Source organism: Manihot esculenta, chromosome 7 (assembly GCF_001659605.2).
Source record: "Manihot esculenta cultivar AM560-2 chromosome 7, M.esculenta_v8, whole genome shotgun sequence".
Lineage (NCBI taxonomy): Eukaryota > Viridiplantae > Streptophyta > Magnoliopsida > Malpighiales > Euphorbiaceae > Manihot > Manihot esculenta.
The window spans coordinates 10527925-10546614 of NC_035167.2; positions in this window are offsets into that span (position 1 = coordinate 10527925).

Below are 18690 nucleotides of genomic sequence, written 5' to 3' on the forward strand. Positions count from 1 at the left end.
CTCTACCCTTCAGGGAGACTCCGACATCCAAGATTCCACCGGACGGTAGGAATTTCGATGCCAAAACAAGCCGGGTATTACAGTGAAGGAAAAAGATCCAAAGCCTCCAAGTTCCTCTTCTCAACCTTTTTTGCTCAAAACTTCAAAAACCAAGCTCACAACATGTAAAAACATGCATGATTGAAAGGAAACATGAAAACGTACCAAGGAGAGCAAGAACCCTACCTCTTGACCAAAAAGAGAGCTTCCAACACCCTCCATTTCCGGTCAAAGAGGCTGATATAGGTGGCCAACCGCCTTTCCTTTGGCGGCCAAAACTGCAGGCAAACCATGCAATGTTCGGCGGCCGAACCTTCATCTTCGGCGGCCGAACTTGGCAAAAGTCCCCTTGGTCTTTTCCTTTTCAAAACTCATTTTTCTTAAAGCAAACTTTAAAATCATGTAAAAACATTTTGAAAAACCCTCTTTTATACCCTTAGGGAAGGCTCCGACATCCTTGAATCCTGGATTCCAACTGAGATTCCGCTGGAAAACAGGGATTCCGATGCCGGGGTCTAGCCGGGTATTACATTCTCCCCCCCTTAAGAACATTCGTCCCCGAATGTTCCTCCTCGAACACATGCAAAACAAAAACACGAAAAGACACACAAGGACACAAAACTTACCTCAAAAGAGGTAAGGGTACTGCTGGAGCATAGACTCTCATGCCCCCCAGGTACACTTTTCTAGATTAGGGTGGTTCCGAAGGATCTTTACCATCGGAATCTCCTTGTTCCTCAACTTTCTAATCTGAGTGTCTATGATCCATACTGTCTGCTCTACTAGGTGAGATCTCCAAGGATCTCCACAACTGGTTCACTGAGAACCTTACTCGGATCTGACACAACTTCTGTAGAATAGAAACATGAAAGACCGGATGGATTCTTTCCATAGAAGCAGGTAAATCCAGCTTATACGACACATTTCCGACCCTTTGCAAGATGTCAAAGGTCCTATGTACCGTGGAGCTAGCTTACCTTCCCTCTCCAAACGAACCACCCCTTTCACTGGAGACACCTCCAGCCAACTAGAACTCCCTCCTGGAACTCTATGTACTTCCTGCGAAAGTCTACATAGCTCTTCTGCCGACTAACAGCAGTCTTGAGCCTTTCTCTCTGATAGAGAACACCACTCTGTTGGTAATCTCTACCAACCCAGGTCTTGCCAAGGACCTTTTCCAACTTCCTTCACATACATTTTTGACATACTTCGCAGGCTGACATCAACTGTGCCACTTTTCTCTTCATAGCTGGCCACCAATAGACTCTTTTCAGATCTTGATACTCATGGGTGGCTCCAGGGTGTACACTGTACTTAACATTATGAGCTTCCCTCATAACGTCTCCCTCTAGACTCATGTTATATGGTACATATAACCTGTTTCCGTATCGGAGGATCCCTTTGTCAACGAGTCTGAACTTATCACTCTAGCCTGACTGGACATGCCTGGCAAATTTTACCAACTCTGGGTCCTCGTGCTGTTTCTGAGCCACCTGCTCTAGAAACACGGGTGTCACTCTCATCTGAGCCATCAAAGCTCCTGTACCATACAACCCTAACTGTAGCTCTTCACTAATGAGCCTACAGAACTCTTTAATCGTCAGTCTCCTCTCTGCTGCGATATGGGACAAACTGCCAAGTGATTTCCAGCTTAGGACATCTGTCATGACATATGCCTCACCTGGATGGTACTGCATCTTACAAACACAATCACTAAGCAGTTCTACCCATCACCTCTGCCTCAATTTTTAACTCTCTCTGACTCAAGATGTGCTGTAGGCCCTCATGACCCGTGAAGATCTCACATCTAACCTTATACAGGTAATGCCTCCACATCTTGAGTACAAAGATCACAGCTGCCAACTCGAGGTCATGTGTAGGATAGTTCAACTCATGCTTCCTTAACTGCATAGAAGCATAAGCAACCACTCTAACATTCTATATTAGCACACAACCCAGTCCCACTCGGGACGCATCACAGAACACTGTGAAGTCTTCATCACTGGTAGGCAGAGCTAACATTGGTGCTGAAGCCAACCTTTTCTTTAGCTCTACAAAACTCTATTTCCACTGGTCAGACCATGCAAACCTCTGGTTCTTCCTGATCAATCTGGTCATGGGAGCAACAATTTTAGAGAAGTCCTGAACGAACCTCCTATAGTAGCCTGCCAAACCCAGAAAGGTCTTAATCTCTGATACTGTGGTGGATCTGGGCCGGTTAGCTACCACCTCTATCTCCCTGGGGTCCGCTGCTATTCCTTGGTCTGACGCTACATGCCCCCAAGAAAGAAATGCTCCTCAGCCAGAACTCACACTTGGAGAACTTGGCATACAAGCCATGCTCTCTCAAGGTCTACAACTCTATCCTCAGATAATGGGCATACTTCTCTATACTCCTGGAATATACCAAGATATCGTCTATGAAGACAATAACAAAGTGATCCAGATACTCTCTAAAAACTCTGTCCATGAGATCCATGAATGCTGCAGGGCATAAGCTAACCCGAACGACATTTCTAGGAACTCATAATGCCCATATCTGGTCCTGAACGCTGACTTTAGCATATCCTTTTCTTTGATTCTCAACTGATGGTACCCTGATCTCAGATCTATTTAAAAAAACAACCCGCTCCTGCTAGCTAATCAAATAGATTGTCAATCCTGGATAGAGGGTACTCATTCTTGGTAGTGACTTTGTTCAACTACCTGTAGTCGATACAAAGTCTCAAGGATCCATCCTTCTTTCTCTCACACAGCACCGGAGTGCCCCCAAGGTGAGGTACTCGATCATATGAAATCCTTATCTACCAACTCTTGCCACTGCTCTTTTAACTTTTCTAACTCTACTGGTGCCATCCTGTAGGGAGGGATAGAGATCGATCTGGTACCAGGCATCAATTCTATCTCAAACTCTATTTCCCTAACAGGTGGTAGTCCTGGAAGCTCGTCTGGGAACACAACTAGGAACTCTCTGACTACGGGCACTAAGACGGGTTCCCTAACCTGACTGCCTAGCTCTCTCACATGAGCCAGAAACCCCTGACATCCTCTCCTAAGCAACCTACGAGCCTATAGGGCTGATATCAAACCTCTAGGCGTGCCCCTCCTGTCTTCCCTGAAGACAAACTCAGATCCACCCTTAACTCTGAACCTGACTACCTTGTCTCTATAGTCCAAGGCAGCACCATATGCAGATAGCCAATCCATCCCTAGAATGACATCAAACTCTGTCAAATCTAGAACCACAAGGTCAGCTGGAAGGCATCTACCATCTAAAAACACTGGACTATAATGACAGATTGACTCTGCCAACGATGGATCACACTTGGGTCCACTGACCCATAGGGGACACTCTAGCCCAGACGTCATCAAACCCACTCTCTCTAAGGCTCTCGGTGCAACAGAGGAACAAGAAACACCGGGGTCTACTAAAGCATGCACATTAAAACAACCAATGATGAGATTACCTGACACCATGGTGTTAGATGTGTTAGCCTCCTGCTGTGTCATGGTGAAGATCCTAGCCGAAGCTGACGGACCCTCACCTCGGGAACCTGCCGAAGAAGAGACTGCTCCTCTCCCTCTACCTCTGCCCTGAAATGTGGCTGGAGCTACTGGTTATGCCATACCAGTTGGAGTTGTCTGATGGGACGGTGCCGTGAAAACTGCCTGAGGACACTCTCGTGCTATGTGTCCCTCCTGGCCGCACCTGAAACATCCTGTAGTCCCAAAATGACAACCTCCTCTGTGCGACTTACCGCACCTCTTACACACTAGAACCTCTGAGCCTGAGCTCGAGCCACTGCCTAATCCCAGACCTCCCTTAAACTTATTCCAGAACTTGTTCTTCCTTGGATTCTTAGTGGAACCACTCCACTTTTTACCACCTGAAGTTGCTGCACTCTGTGAAGAGGGATTTGACTTACCCCTACCTGGGGTCTTGGAATCTGAAGGCTGTGCCACCTGCTGTTTAACTGTTCCCTGAATAATAGCACTAGCCTCCATCTTTCTTGCAATATCCACTATAGTGTGGAAACTCTCCTTCTCTGTTGCTAGGATCAAAGAGGAATACCTAGGATGAAGCCTCATGGTATACCTCTTAGCCTTCTTTTGATCTGTGTCATAGGCCTGACCCGCATACTGCAGCAACCCCAAGAACCTGTCAGTGTACTCATCGACACTCATATCCTCTGCCTGCCATAACTGTTCAAACTCTATCATCTTTAGCTCTCTGGAACTATCTAGAAAAGCCCATCCAGCAAACTCGTTTGCAAACTCCCCCCAGGACATGTTATCCATTCTAGGGTCCACATAGTTATTAAACCATTCCCTTGCTTTATTACACTTTAGAGTGAACCCTGCCATCTGAATGGCTCTGGTATCATCCGCCCCTAGCTCATCTGCAATCATCTTGACCGTTTTGAGATATCCAAAAGGATCATCTTCGGTTTTATACTTAGGAGCATCCAGCTTTAGGTAATCTGTCATCTTTACCTTGCTTCTCTCAGATGGGCCAGGTTGAGGTGTTTGGATAACTGGGGCTACTGGCTCTGTTGGTGGTGGAGGAGGTGCAAAACTCCCTGGAGTAGGGTGTGCTGGACTCGGGTAGAAGGGTGAGGGTGGATACGGGGGGTACTGTGGATATGGTGGGTAAAAAGGTGGATATGGCATATAGGTGGGATATGGGTAAAAACTGGGATACTCCGATGTGCCTCCCATCGAATATCCTGGGCCCTGTGGAAAGGGCTGATACTGGGGTGGATAACTAAACCCCGAGGCCTGAGCACCTCCCTGTGATGATCCCACATCCTCCTCTGACCTGCCCACACCTAACCCTCCATTCCTTCTTGGATCAACATCCATCTCTTCCCTTGTACCCTCAGATCCTATACCCTGATCTATTTCCCTCCTGCTCTCATCAAAAGACCTTCTAGGGTCCCTTGATGCTCTTTCTCTTCCTGTCCTCTGAGACATTGCCCTTGGCAAAGCAGGGGGTCGAGCATCCATGCCCTCATTCTCAGGCGGAGCTCCAATCAATCTAGCAGATCGACGGTTCCCTCTCATCTGAACTTCTGAAACATAACATAAACATAAACATCTGCATCATATGGTCCATGTGAAAACACATGAACTCTCATCTCATAACATAGCATATCATCTCATAAAATGCACATGCATAACATCATGGCATTACACATCATCAAGACAGGACTCCACATCCTATCCTAGTGGACATGATCTTTCCTATTGTGCCTGCCCTCCTATAACAAAAGAAACCTCTTTCCGATGTGGGATACCTCTGATCCCTGAGCATCTTCGCTCAGCACACCGTACTCATGAGGCCCTAAGCTCTGATACCAATCTGTAACAGCCCGAAAATCGGATCGCCACCGGCGCTAGGATTCAGGTCGACTTACAGTCGCCGGAACCTGTAGCAAGCCTACCATAAACTCTGTGTACCTGATAAATCCCACACATGATCAAACATTTCCATAAAACTTTAAAACTTTTCTCATTTACCAAGCTTGACCTGAGTATGCACTACATCTGAAACATAGAACCCCTTACTAGAGCCCTCATCAAATGCTCTGGACGGGTCAGCATAACGTACATCAAGCTTAGTTCCTCATATGCCTCATCAAGAAACATAAAAACATATAATAGATCCATGTACAAAGGGATTATCCATACGCTAGGGCCAAGCACAATACTATAACTCTATACAAGACATAACTTTTACATTAACTGTATACAATACATCATGTCCACTACTCTATACTATTACATATGCCTTTACTCTTGCTGCTCTTGACTCTTCTCTGAGGCCCTGAAAACATGGGGTTAGGGAGTGGGGTGAGCTACTAAAGCCCAGTGAATAGAACAATAAAAAACATGTAAAACATGCTATCATGAAATGTGTCACAGCACAAACATTTCACATGATGGATGGACTGACCCAAAAATCCCTCAACTCATTGCCCGGCCCTAAAAAGGGCACCACAAGACTTTGTAACTATGCCCGGCCTGCAAAGGAGCACCACAGGACTTCGTGACCATGCCCGGCCCTCTAAGGAGCACCACAGGACTTCGTTATACTAAACCGTTTGCCTGGCCCTCTAAGGGGCACCACAGAACTTCGTCTCATAAAACTCAGAGGGCTAATAGGTCTTACTCGGTGTCCGTCCCCATCAACAAGTAATAATGCAATTCATCAACTTCGTGAGTACTAATGCAATGCAATACATCCTACATAAGAATGGCATTTATGATGCATGGATCATGCTAAAACATTCATCAACTTAAAAATATAGTTCTGTTCCACTCACCTCTGTCAACTGTTGACAGTCTCTGTGACTCTAACTCTGTGGGCCTCCTTGGTTCCTCGGGTCTGCACCTACACAGGTGGACTCAAATGAGGACCAAACATACTCTAACATAACTCTGAACATCTCCCCAAAACCCCTGTAGAACATCATGAACATGCATGGAAAAACATGCAAAGGAAGGCTGGACAGGGGTCTTTCGGCGGCACCTTCGGCGGCCGAACCCTCTCTCCAGAGCCGAAACTCAAGCACTTTCGGCGGCCGAAAGTCCCTTCCTATACCGAAAGTCCAACTTTCGGGGGCGAGGTTCGGGGGCTGAAGGACACTCCAGAGCCGAAAGTCTACAACCTTCGGCGGCATGTTCGGCGGCCGAAACTCCCTCCAGAGCCGAAAGTCCAAACTTTCGGGGGCGAGTTTAGGCGGCCAAAACAGCCTCCTCAAGGGGTTCGGCAGCTGAACCTTGCTTTGGCGGCCAAACCTGAGTTCTCCACAAAGGCAGAACTCGGGCATACATGCACAAACAGCCACCCAAAACCCTACTACTCACTCTCCTCATGCAAACAACTCCCCACAACTTATACATAACATATCTCATGCATATAGGGGCCTAAGAACTAACTCAAACCCCACAAACAACATGAAACATCCTCACATAGCATATGATCAACATATGCTCAACTCTTAGATCTACCCTTGAACATGCCATAAAACTTACTTAAACTCTTGAAAACATGCTTTAAACATAAGGGGAGGTGAGGATCCATGCTTACCTCTTGAAGAACGAGAGGATCAATGGTCCTAACTCGGAGCTTGTGAAGGAAAAAGATCCAAAGCCTCCAAGTTCCTCTTCTCAACCTTCTTTGCTCAAAACTTCAAAAACCAAGCTCACAACATGTAAAAACATGCATGATTGAAAGGAAACATGAAAACGTACCAAGGAGAGCAAGAACCCAACCTCTTGACCAAAAAGAGAGCTTCCAACACCCTCCATTTCCGGTCAAAGAGGCTGATATAGGTGGCCAACCGCCTTTCCTTTGGCGGCCAAAACTGCAGGCAAACCATGCAACGTTCGGCGGCCGAACCTTCATCTTTGGCGGCCGAACTTGGCAAAAGTCCCCTTAGTCTTTTCCTTTTCAAAACTCATTTTTCTTAAAGCAAAACTTAAAATCATGTAAAAACATTTTGAAAAACCCTCTTTTATACCCTTAGGGAAGGCTCCGACATTCTTGAATCCCGGATTCCAACTGAGATTCCGCCGGAAAACAGGGATTTCGATGCCGGGGTCTAGCCGGGTATTACATGAACAAAGTCACTACCAAGAATAAGTATCCGTTACCTAGGATCAACGATCTATTTGACCAGCTAGCTGGAGCAGGTTGTTTCTCTAAAATAGATATGAGATCCGGGTATCACCAGCTGAGAATCAGAGAGGAATATGTGCCGAAGACGGCATTCAGGACCAAATATGGGCATTATGAGTTCCTAGTAATGCCGTTTGGGCTAACAAATGCCCTTGCAGCATTCATGGATCTTATGAACAGAGTTTTTAGCCAGTATCTGGATCACTTTGTTATTGTCTTCATTGATGATATCTTAGTGTATTCCAGAAACGCAGAGGAGCATGCCCATCATTTGAGAATAGTTCTGCAGACCATGAGGGAGCATGGCTTGTATGCCAAGTTCTCCAAGTGTGAATTCTGGTTGAGGAGCATCTCATTCTTGGGGCATGTTGTGTCAGAAAAAGGAATTGAAGTGGACCCCAAGAAGGTAGAAGCTGTAGCTAACTGGCCCAGACCCACTACAGTGACAGAGATCAAAAGCTTTCTAGGTTTGGCAGGTTACTACAGGAGGTTCATTCAGGACTTCTCTAAAATTGCCGCTCTTATGACTGGATTGACCAAGAAGAACCAGAGGTTTGTGTGGTTTGACCAGTGTGAGGAGAGCTTTGAAGAGCTGAAGAAAAGGTTAACGTCAGCACCGGTGTTAGCTTTGCCTACCAGTAATAAGAATTTCACAGTGTTTTGTGATGCGTCCCGTGTGGGACTAGGTTGTGTATTGATGCAAAATGAGAGGGTAATTGCTTATGCTTCTAGACAGCTGAAGAAGCATGAGTTGAATTATCCTACACATGACCTGGAAATGGCAGCTGTGATCTTTGCACTCAAGATGTGGAGGCATTACCTTTATGGGGTTAAATGTGAGATTTTTACATATCATAAGAGCTTGCAGTACATCTTGAGTCAGAGAGAGTTAAATCTAAGGCAGAGGAGATGGGTAGAACTGCTTAGTGACTATGATTGCAAAATTCAGTACCATCCGGGTAAGGCAAATGTTGTGGCAAATGCCCTAAGCCGAAAATTACTTGGCAGTCTATCCCATATTACAGCAGAGAGGAGACCGGTGGTGAGGGAATTCTACAAGCTCATTAATGAAGGGCTACAGTTAGAGTTGTCTGGTACAAGTGCTTTGATAGCTCAGATGAGAGTGACACCCGTGTTTCTGAAGCAGGTGGCTAAGAAACAGCATGAGGACCCAGAGTTAGTGAAGATAGCCAGAGCAGTTCAGGCAGGCAAGAACGATGAGTTCAGATTTGACAGTAAAGGGATCCTCCGCTATGAGAACAGGTTATGTGTACCAAATGACGTGAGTCTGAAGGGAGACATTATGAGAGAAGCTCATAATGCCAGATACAGCATTCACCCTGGAGCCACCAAAATGTACCAGGATCTGAAGAGAGTTTATTAGTTGCCAGGTATGAAGAGAGAAGTGGCACAGTTTGTGTCCGCCTGTGAAGTCTGTAAAAGGGTGAAGCTGGAACATCAAAAGCCGGCTGGAATGCTTAACCCACTGCCAATTCCAGAGTGGAAATGGGAGAATATATCTATGGATTTCTTGGTGGGGTTACCGGCAACGTCCAATAGATTGGACTCCATATGGGTGATTGTGGACAGACTGACCAAATCTGCTCACTTCATTCCTGTCAGGAGTGGCTACTCTGTGGACAAATTGGCGCAGGTGTATGTTGATGAGGTTGTCAGGTTGCATGGGGCTCCGGTATCAATAGTGTCAGATAGGGGACCCCAGTTCACCTCCAGGTTTTGGCGGAGTCTGCAGAATGCTATGGGTACAAGGATGGATTTTAGCACGGCTTTCCATCCACAGACTGACGGACAGTTAGAGAGGACCATCCAGACAATCGAAGATATGCTCAGAATGTGTGTGCTAGATTTTGGCGGCTCTTGGAGGCTGAAACGACCCGGAAATCGGACCGCTACCGGCGCTAGGATCCAGGTCGGCTTAAGGCCGCCGAGACCCGTAGCAAGCCTGCTATACTCTCTGTGTACCTGTAAAAATCCCATACATGATCATACATTTCTATAAAAATTGAAAAACTCTACTCTGTACTAAGGCTTAACCTGTGCATGCACTATCTCTGTGCACAGACCCCTTACTAAAGCCCTCATCAAATGCTTTAGTTGAGTCCACACCATATATGTTAAACCTGATTTTCATACTCATCCACAAAACATATACATAAACAGACCATGTATAAAAAGGGATTTACAAAACATATGGGTCAAGCACAATACTATACAATACTCTTTACAATACTAAAACATCTCTTTTATAATATTACATGTCCACACTATGCTATTACAAAACTCTTTACTCTTTCTGAACCCTGCTGAACTCCCCCTGAACTCTGAACCTGCAAAACTGGGGTTAAGGGAGAGGGATGAGCTTCTATAGCCCAGTGAGTAGAACAATAAAAACATGTTATAAAACATGCTCTCATGGAATGCACCATATCACAAGTAATCACATACCGAAAGGACGGAAACAAAAATCCCTCAATCTGTGCCCGGCCCGCGAAGGAGCTCCTCATGACTTTATTATACAATCAATAGTACAAAGTACTCTGTGCCCGGCCCTCTCGGGGCTCCTCAGGACTTTACTATGCCCGGCCCTCTTGGGGCTCCTCAGGACTTTACTAGGAGGGCTAATGAATCCAGAACTATGTCTGTTCGCAATTTCAGACAATAATGCAATGTCATATTCGTGTACTCTAATGCAATCAACCTATTGCATATCATGATGCATGACACATGCTAAAAGCATTTAATTTCTCATATTAAAAAGATTAAGCTTAGTTCCACTCACCTCTGGCTAACTCTGTACTGACTCTGAGCACTCTGAAGCAGCTAACACTGCTGGTCTCCTCGGTTCCTCGGGTCCGAACCTACACAGGTGGACTCAAATGAGGGACCAAACTAGCTCAAGAATATCTCTATAAAACTCCCCAAAATCCCCCTAAAACATCCTAAAACAATCATATAAAACATGCAAAAGAAGGCTGGAAAGGGCACTTTCGGCGGCAGGTTCGGCAGCCGAAAGTCCTCTCCAGAGCCGAAACTCATGCACTTTCGGCGGCCGAACTTAACTTTCGGCAGCCGAAAGTCCCTTCCTGAACCAAAAGTCCAACTTTCGGGGGCAAGGTTCGGGGGTTGAAAGACACTCCAGAGCCGAAAGTCCCAAACCTTCGGCGGCACCTTCGGCGGCCGAAACTCTTTCCAGAGCCGAAAGTCCAAACTTTCGGGGGCGAGCTTAGGCAGCCGAAACCACCTCCTTAGCACGTTCGGCAGTCAAAACTGGATTCTCCAATTAGGCAGAACCCTGCTCCTCTTCATGCAAAACTCCTCCAAACTTCCTCATACATGCAACCCACAACTCAACAACATATACTCAAGTATATGCACAAAGGGATCCAAAACTAACTTAAAACCCCAAGCAACATCTACAACACATCACATAAGCATGCTTTTAGACAAAACACACATAACCCTACTTAACCTAAACATGCATCTCTACCTATAAAACTCCATAAAACCTTCATAAAACATCAAAGAAGCTAAGGATCTACACTTACCTCTTGAAGATCTAGAGGATAGGTGATCCTAACGTGGAGATATGGAGAAACTCGCTCTCAAAGTCTCCAAGCTTCAAAACTTTGGTCTTTTGCTCAAAAGCTTCAAAACAACATGAAAACTTCTCAAAACTTTGAAAGATTTTGAAGAAACATGAAGATCACCCAAGGAAGATCATGGTCTCATCTCTGGAAGTGGAAATGGAAAGAAAATCTTATCCATTCACCGACCTTTGGCCTTTTATAGGTGGCTGGCCAGACCACCTTCGGCGGCCAAACGTGAACCCAAAAGCCATGCATGTTCGGCGGCCGAACTTCACCTTCGGCGGCCGAACCTGACTTTTCTCCCTTGGTGCTTTTCTTTCAAAAAAACTCATTTCCTTTACACTTAAAACATTCAAACTCATGAAAAACATTTATAAAAACATAACTCTTACCCTTCTAAAGGATTCCGACATTCGAGATTCCACCGGACTACAAGAATTCCGATGCCAGACTCTAGCCGGGTATTACATTCTCCCCCCCTTAAGAACATTCGTCCCAGAATGTTCCTCAAACAACTAAACACATAAGAAAGGAGGAAAAACTAACCTCAAAACAAATATGGATATTGCTGGAGCATAGACTCCCATGTCTCCCAGGTGCACTCTTCTATATTGTGGTGATTCCAAAGGACTTTCACCATCGGAATTTCCTTGTTCCTCAGCTTTCTGATCTGCGTGTCTAGGATCCGCACTGGCTGTTCTACATAGGTGAGATCTCCAAGGATCTCTTCATCAGGCTCACTAAGAACCTTACTCGAATCTAACACTGTAACAGCCCAAAAACCGGACCGCCACCGGCACTAGGATCTAGATCGGCTTAACGCTGCCGGGACCCGTAGTAAGCCTACTATAAATTGATAAATCCCATACACGATCAACATAAGCATAAAACTGTAAACTTTTTTTTCATAAGACTTTTAAACTTTCTCATATACTAAGCTTGGACTAAACATACTCTGTATGCACTCAGAGAGTGATACCTACTGTGGTACCATACAGGCTATAGCAATAGAAACCCCTCTTACTAGAGCCCTCATCAAATGCTCTAGATGGGTCTTACTATCATGTACCAAGCTTAGTCTCAACATCATAACTTTATAAACATAGAACTGATCATGTACAAAAGGGATAAACATACACTTGGGCCAAGCACAATACTATACTCTGTACATACACAACTGTTACATCATCTCTTTACATTACATTAACTTTGTACTTTACATCATGTCCACTACTCTATACTATAATATAAGCCTTTACCCTTGCTGTTCTTGACTTTTCTCTGAGGCCCTGAAACATGGGGTTAGGGAGAGGGATGAGCTACTATAGCCCAGTGAGCAGAACAATAAAAACATTAAAAATATGCTATCATGTAATGCGCCACAGCACAAACATTTCACATCACGGATTGGACATGACCTCAAAACTCCCTCTGTCAGTGCCCGGCCCCCAAAGGAGCTCACACAGGACTTTCATTACTACTCATAGTGCCCGGCCCCCAAAGGAGCTCACACAGGTCTTATCTAAGCTTAATGCCCGGCCCCCAAAGGAGCTCACACAGGTCTTAAATCTAATGACAGATATTGGGCTATTGCGGTCGCCTTGGTCCATCCACATAGACAAGTAATAATGCAGTGCATCAACTTCGTGAGTACTAATGCAATGGAATACATCCTACGTAAACATGGCATTAATGATGCATGGGTCATGCTAAAACATTCATTAACTTAAAAACATAGTTCTGTTCCACTCACCTCTGTCAACTGCTGAGCAGTCTCTGTGACTCTAACTCTGTGGGCCTCCTTGGTTCCTCGGGTCTGTACCTACACAGGTGGACTCAAATGAGGACCAAACATACTCTAACATAACTCTGAACATCTCCCCAAAACCCCTATAGAACATCATGAACATGCATGGAAAAACATGCAAAGGAAGGCTGGACAGGGGTCTTTCGGCGGCACCTTCGGCGGCCGAACCCTCTCTTCAGAGCCGAAAATCAAGCACTTTCGGCAGCCGAACTTCACTTTCGGCGGCCGAAAGTCCCTTCCTATACCGAAAGTCCCACTTTCGGGGGCGAGGTTCGGGGGCTGATGGACACTCCAGAGCCGAAAGTCACTCACCTTCGGCGGCATGTTCGGCGGCCGAAACTCCCTCCAGAGCCGAAAGTCACTTTCTTTCGGGGGCGAGTTTAGGCGGCCAAAACAGCCTCCTCAAGGGGTTTGGCGGCCGAACCTTGCTTCGGCGGCCGAACCTTGCTTCGGCGGCCAAACCTGAGTTCTTCAAGAAGGCAGAACTCGGTCCAACATGCATATTCAACCACCCAAAACCCTGTAAAACACCCAAAACATGCATACTAACTCCCAAAACTTGCCCACAACATAACTCATGCATATAGGGGCCTAAAAACTAGCTCAAACCCCACAAACAACATCAAAAAGCATATGATCAACATATGCTCAACTCATAGCTCCACCAACAACTATACCATAAAACTCTCTAAAACTCTTTAAAATATACTTTAAACATAAGGGGAGGTGAGGATCCATGCTTACCTCTTGAAGAACGAGAGGATCAATGGTCTTAACTTGGAGATGTGGTGGAAAAATAATTCAAGTCTCCAAGTTCCTCTACTAAGCCTTTTTTGCTCAAAACTTCAAAAACCAAACTCAACACATATAAAAACATGCATGATTGAAAGAAAAACATGAAAACATACCAAGGAGAGCAAGAACCCTACCTCTGACAAAAAAGAGAGCTTCCAACACCCTCCATTTCCGGTCAAAGGGGCTATTATAGGTGGCCAACCGCCTCTCCTTCGGCGGCCAAAACTGCAGGCAAAACTATGCAACGTTCGGCGGCCGAACCTGGTAAAAGTCCCCTTGGTCTTTTCCTTTTCAAAACTCATTTTCCTCAACTCAAAACCATGAAAACATGATAAACATGTAAAATCATATCGAAAAACCTTTGCTCTACCCTTCTGGAAGGCTCCGACATCCTTGAATCCCAGATTCCAACGGAAGCTTCCGTCGAAAAGTAGGAATTCCGACGCCGGGGTCTAGCCGGGTATTACAGACACGAACCTCCGTAACATGGAAACATGGAATACCGGGTGAATTCTTTCCATGGAAGCAGGTAAATCCAGCTTATACGATACATTCCCGATCTTCTGTAAGATCTCAAAGGGACCAATGTACCGTGGAGCTAGCTTACCCTTCTTCCCAAAACGAACCACTCCCTTCATTGGAGACACCTTCAACAAAACCATATCCCCCTCCTGAAACTCTATCTGCTTCCTGCGGATATCTGCATAGCTTTTCTGTCTGCTCACAGCAGTTCTGATTCTCTCCCTGATAATGGGCACTATCCTGCTGATGATCTCTACTAACTCAGGCCCTGCTAGAGCCTTCTCTCCTACTTCTTCCCAGCAAACAAGTGATCTGCATTTCCTCCCATACAAAGCTTCATAAGGAGCCATCCCTATGCTAGCATTATGGCTGTTATTGTAGGCAAACTCCACCAAGGGTAGATGCTGCCTCCAAGAACCGCCAAAATCTAACACACATTCTGAGCATATCTTCTATGGTCTGGATGGTCCTCTCTGACTGTCCATCAGTCTGTAGATGGAAAGCAGTGCTAAAATCCAACCTTGTGCCCATAGCACTCTGCAGACTCCGCCAAAACCTGGAGGTGAACTGGGGTCCTCTATCTGACACTATAGACACTGGAACCCCATGCAACCTTACTATCTCTTCCACATAGACCTGCGCTAACTTGTCCACAGAATAGCCACTTCTGACAGGAATGAAGTGAGCAGATTTAGTCAGTCTGTCCACAATCACCCATATAGAGTCTAGTCTGTTGGACACTGCCGGTAACCCCACCACAAAATCCATAGCTATGTTCTCCCATTTCCATCTGGAATCGGCAGTGGGTTAAGCATTCCAGCCGGCTTCTGATGTTCCAGTTTCACCCTCTGACAAACCTCACAGGCTGACACGAACTATGCCGCTTCTCTCTTCATAGCTGGCCACCAATACACTTTTTTCAGATCTTGATACATCTTGGTGGCTCCAGGGTGAACACTGTACCTGGCACTATGAGCTTCCCTCATAATGTCTCCCCTTAAGCTTATGTCATCTGGTACACATAGTCTGTTTCCATAGCGGAGGATCCCTTGGCTATCAAATCTGAACTCTGCACTATTGCCTGACTGAACAGTCCTGGCAATTTTCACTAACCCTGGGTCCTCATGCTGTTTCTGAGCCACCTGCTCCAGAAACACGGGTGTCACTCTCATCTGTGCTATCAACGCACCTGTACCAGACAACTCTAACTGTAGCCCTTCATCAAAGAGCCTATACAACTCCATCACCACTGGTCTTCTCTCTGCTGCTATATGGGACAAACTGCCAAGTGATTTCCAGCTTAGGGCGTCTGCCACAACATTCGCCTTACCCGGATGGTACTGAATCTTGCAATCATAGTCACTGAGTAGTTCTACCCACCTTCTCTGCCTCAAATTCAGCTCTCTCTAACTCAAGATATACTGTAAACTCTTATGATCTGTGAAGATCTCGCATTTAACCCCATACAGGTAATGCCTCCACATCTTGAGTGCAAAGATAACTGCTGCCATCTCTAGGTCTTGTGTGGGGTAATTTAACTCATGCTTCTTCAGTTGTCTAAAGGCATAAGCAATTACCCTCTCATTCTGCATTAACACACAACCCAGTCCCACTCGGGACACATCACAGAACACTGTGAAGTCCTCATTACTGACAGGCAGAGCTAACACCGGTGCTGACGTTAACCTTCTCTTTAGCTCTTCAAAGCTCTCCTCACACTGGTCTGACCATACGAACCTCTGGTTCTTCTTGGTCAGTCTGGCCATAGGAGCGGCAATCTTCGAGAAGTCCTGAACGAACCTCCTGTAGTAGCCTGCCAAACCCAAAAAGCTTTTAATCTCTGTCACTGTGGTGGGTCTGGGCTAGTTAGATACCGCCTCTATCTTCTTGGGGTCTACCTCAATACCCTCTACTGTTACTACATGCTCCAAAAATGACCAGAACTCATATTTAGAGAACTTGGCATACAAGCCATGCTCTCTCAGGGTCTGCAGAACTGTCCTCAGATGATGGGCATGCTCCTCTGCATCTCTGGAATACACTAAGATATCATCAATGAAGACAATAACAAAGTGATCCAGATATTCGCTGAAAACTCTGTTCATGAGGTCCATGAATGCTGCAGGGGCATTAGTCAACCCGAACGGCATTACCAAGAACTCATAATGCCCATATCTGGTCCTGAAGGCTGTCTTTGGCACATCCTCTTCTCTGACTCTCAGCTGGTGATACCCGGACCTCAGATCTATTTTAGAGAAACAACCTGCTCCAGCTAGCTTGATGCAGAACCCGCTTACATCATAGCTGGTCAAATAGATCATCGATCCTAGGCAGGGGATACTTATTCTTGGTAGTGACCTTGTTCAACTTCCTGTGGTCGATACAAAGTCTAAGGGATCCATCCTTCTTTCTGACAAAGAGCACTGGAGCACCCCAAGGTGAGGTACTAGGGCAGATGAAACCCTTATCTACCAACTCTTGCAACTGCTCTTTCAGCTCTTTTAACTCTGTTGGTGCCATCCTGTAGGGAGGGATAGAGATCGGTCTGGTACCAGGCAGCAATTCTATTTCAAACTCTATCTCTCTATCAGGTGGTAGTCCTGGAAGCTCGTCTGGGAACACGTCTGGAAACTCTCTAACTATAGGCACCAAAGCTAGTTCCCTAACCTGTTTATCTAGCTCTCTCACATGAGCTAGAAACCCCTGACATCCCCTCCTAAGCAACCTACGAGCCTGAAGGGCTGATATCAAACCTCTAGGTGTGCTCCTCCTGTCTCCTTTGAAGACACACTCAGACCCATCCTGATCTCTGAGACTGACTACCTTGTCTCTACAGTCCAAGGTAGCACCATATGTAGATAGCCAATCCATCCCTAGAATGACATCAAAATCTGTCAAATCTAGAACCACCAGGTCAGCTGGAAGGCATCTACCCTCTATGAACACTAGACTGAAACGGCAGACTAACTCTGCCACTGATGGGTCACACTTGGGTCTACTGACCCAGAGAGGACACTCTAACCCAGAGACTATCAGACCCAACCTCTCTACGGCTCTAGAAGCAATGAAGGAATGAGAAGCACCGGGGTCCATCAAAGCATACACATCAGAACACCCAATGATGAAATTACCTGACACCACTGTGTTCGACGTGTTAGCCTCCTCCTGTGTCACAGTGAAGATCCGTGCTGGGGCTGTTGGACCTCCACCTCGGAAACCTGCTGCTGAAGAAGAGGCTGACCCTCTCCCTCTACCTTTGCCACTACTCTGAGGCATGGCTGAAGCTGCTGGCTGTGCCACACTGCCAGAAGTCATCTGCTGGGATGGTGCCATTAAGGTTGCCGTAGGACATTCCCGTGCAAAATGCCCCTCTTGCCCACACTTATAGCAGGCTGTAGATCCCAACCGACAAACTCCCCTGTGCGGTCTCCCGCATCTCATACAAACTGAACTGCCTGTGCCAGAGCTTGAGCCACTACCCATTCCCAGACCAGACTTGATCTTGCTCCAGAACTTGCCTTTCTTGGACTTAAACTTTTCTCCCTTTTTGCTGCCAGAAGCTGCTGAACTGGGGGTCTTAGGACCCGAAGACTGTGCCACATGCTGTTTTACTGTCCCCTATATGATGGCACTCGCCTCCATCTTTCTGGCTGCATCCACTATAGAGTGGAAACTCTCTTTCTCTGCTGGAAGAATCAAGGAGGAATACCTGGGATGAAGCCTCATAGTATATCTCCTTGCCTTCTTCTAGTCAGTGTCATAAGCCTGACCCACATACTGTAGCAATTCCAGAAACTTATCAGTGTATTCATCTACACTCATCTCTTCAGTCTGTCTCAACTGTTCAAATTCGATCACTTTCATCTCCCTGGAACTGTCAGGAAAAGCCCACCCAGCAAACTCATTGGCGAACTCTTCCCATGACATGCTGTCCAACCTGGGTTCCATATAACTCTTGTACCACTCTCGGGCTTTCTTACACTTCAATGTGAACCCTGCCATCTCAATGGCTCTGCTATCATCAGCTCCTAGCTCATCGGTTATCATCTTAACCGTTCTGAGGTATTCAAATGGATCGTCTCCCATGTTGAACTTGGGAGCATCCAACTTCAGATACTCTGTCATCTTTACTCTACTTCCCCCAGCTGGGCTAGGTTGAGGTGTTTGGACAGCTTGGGCTACTGGCTCAGCTGGTGGAGGAGGTACTGTATCTCTTGGATCTGGGTGTGCTGGAC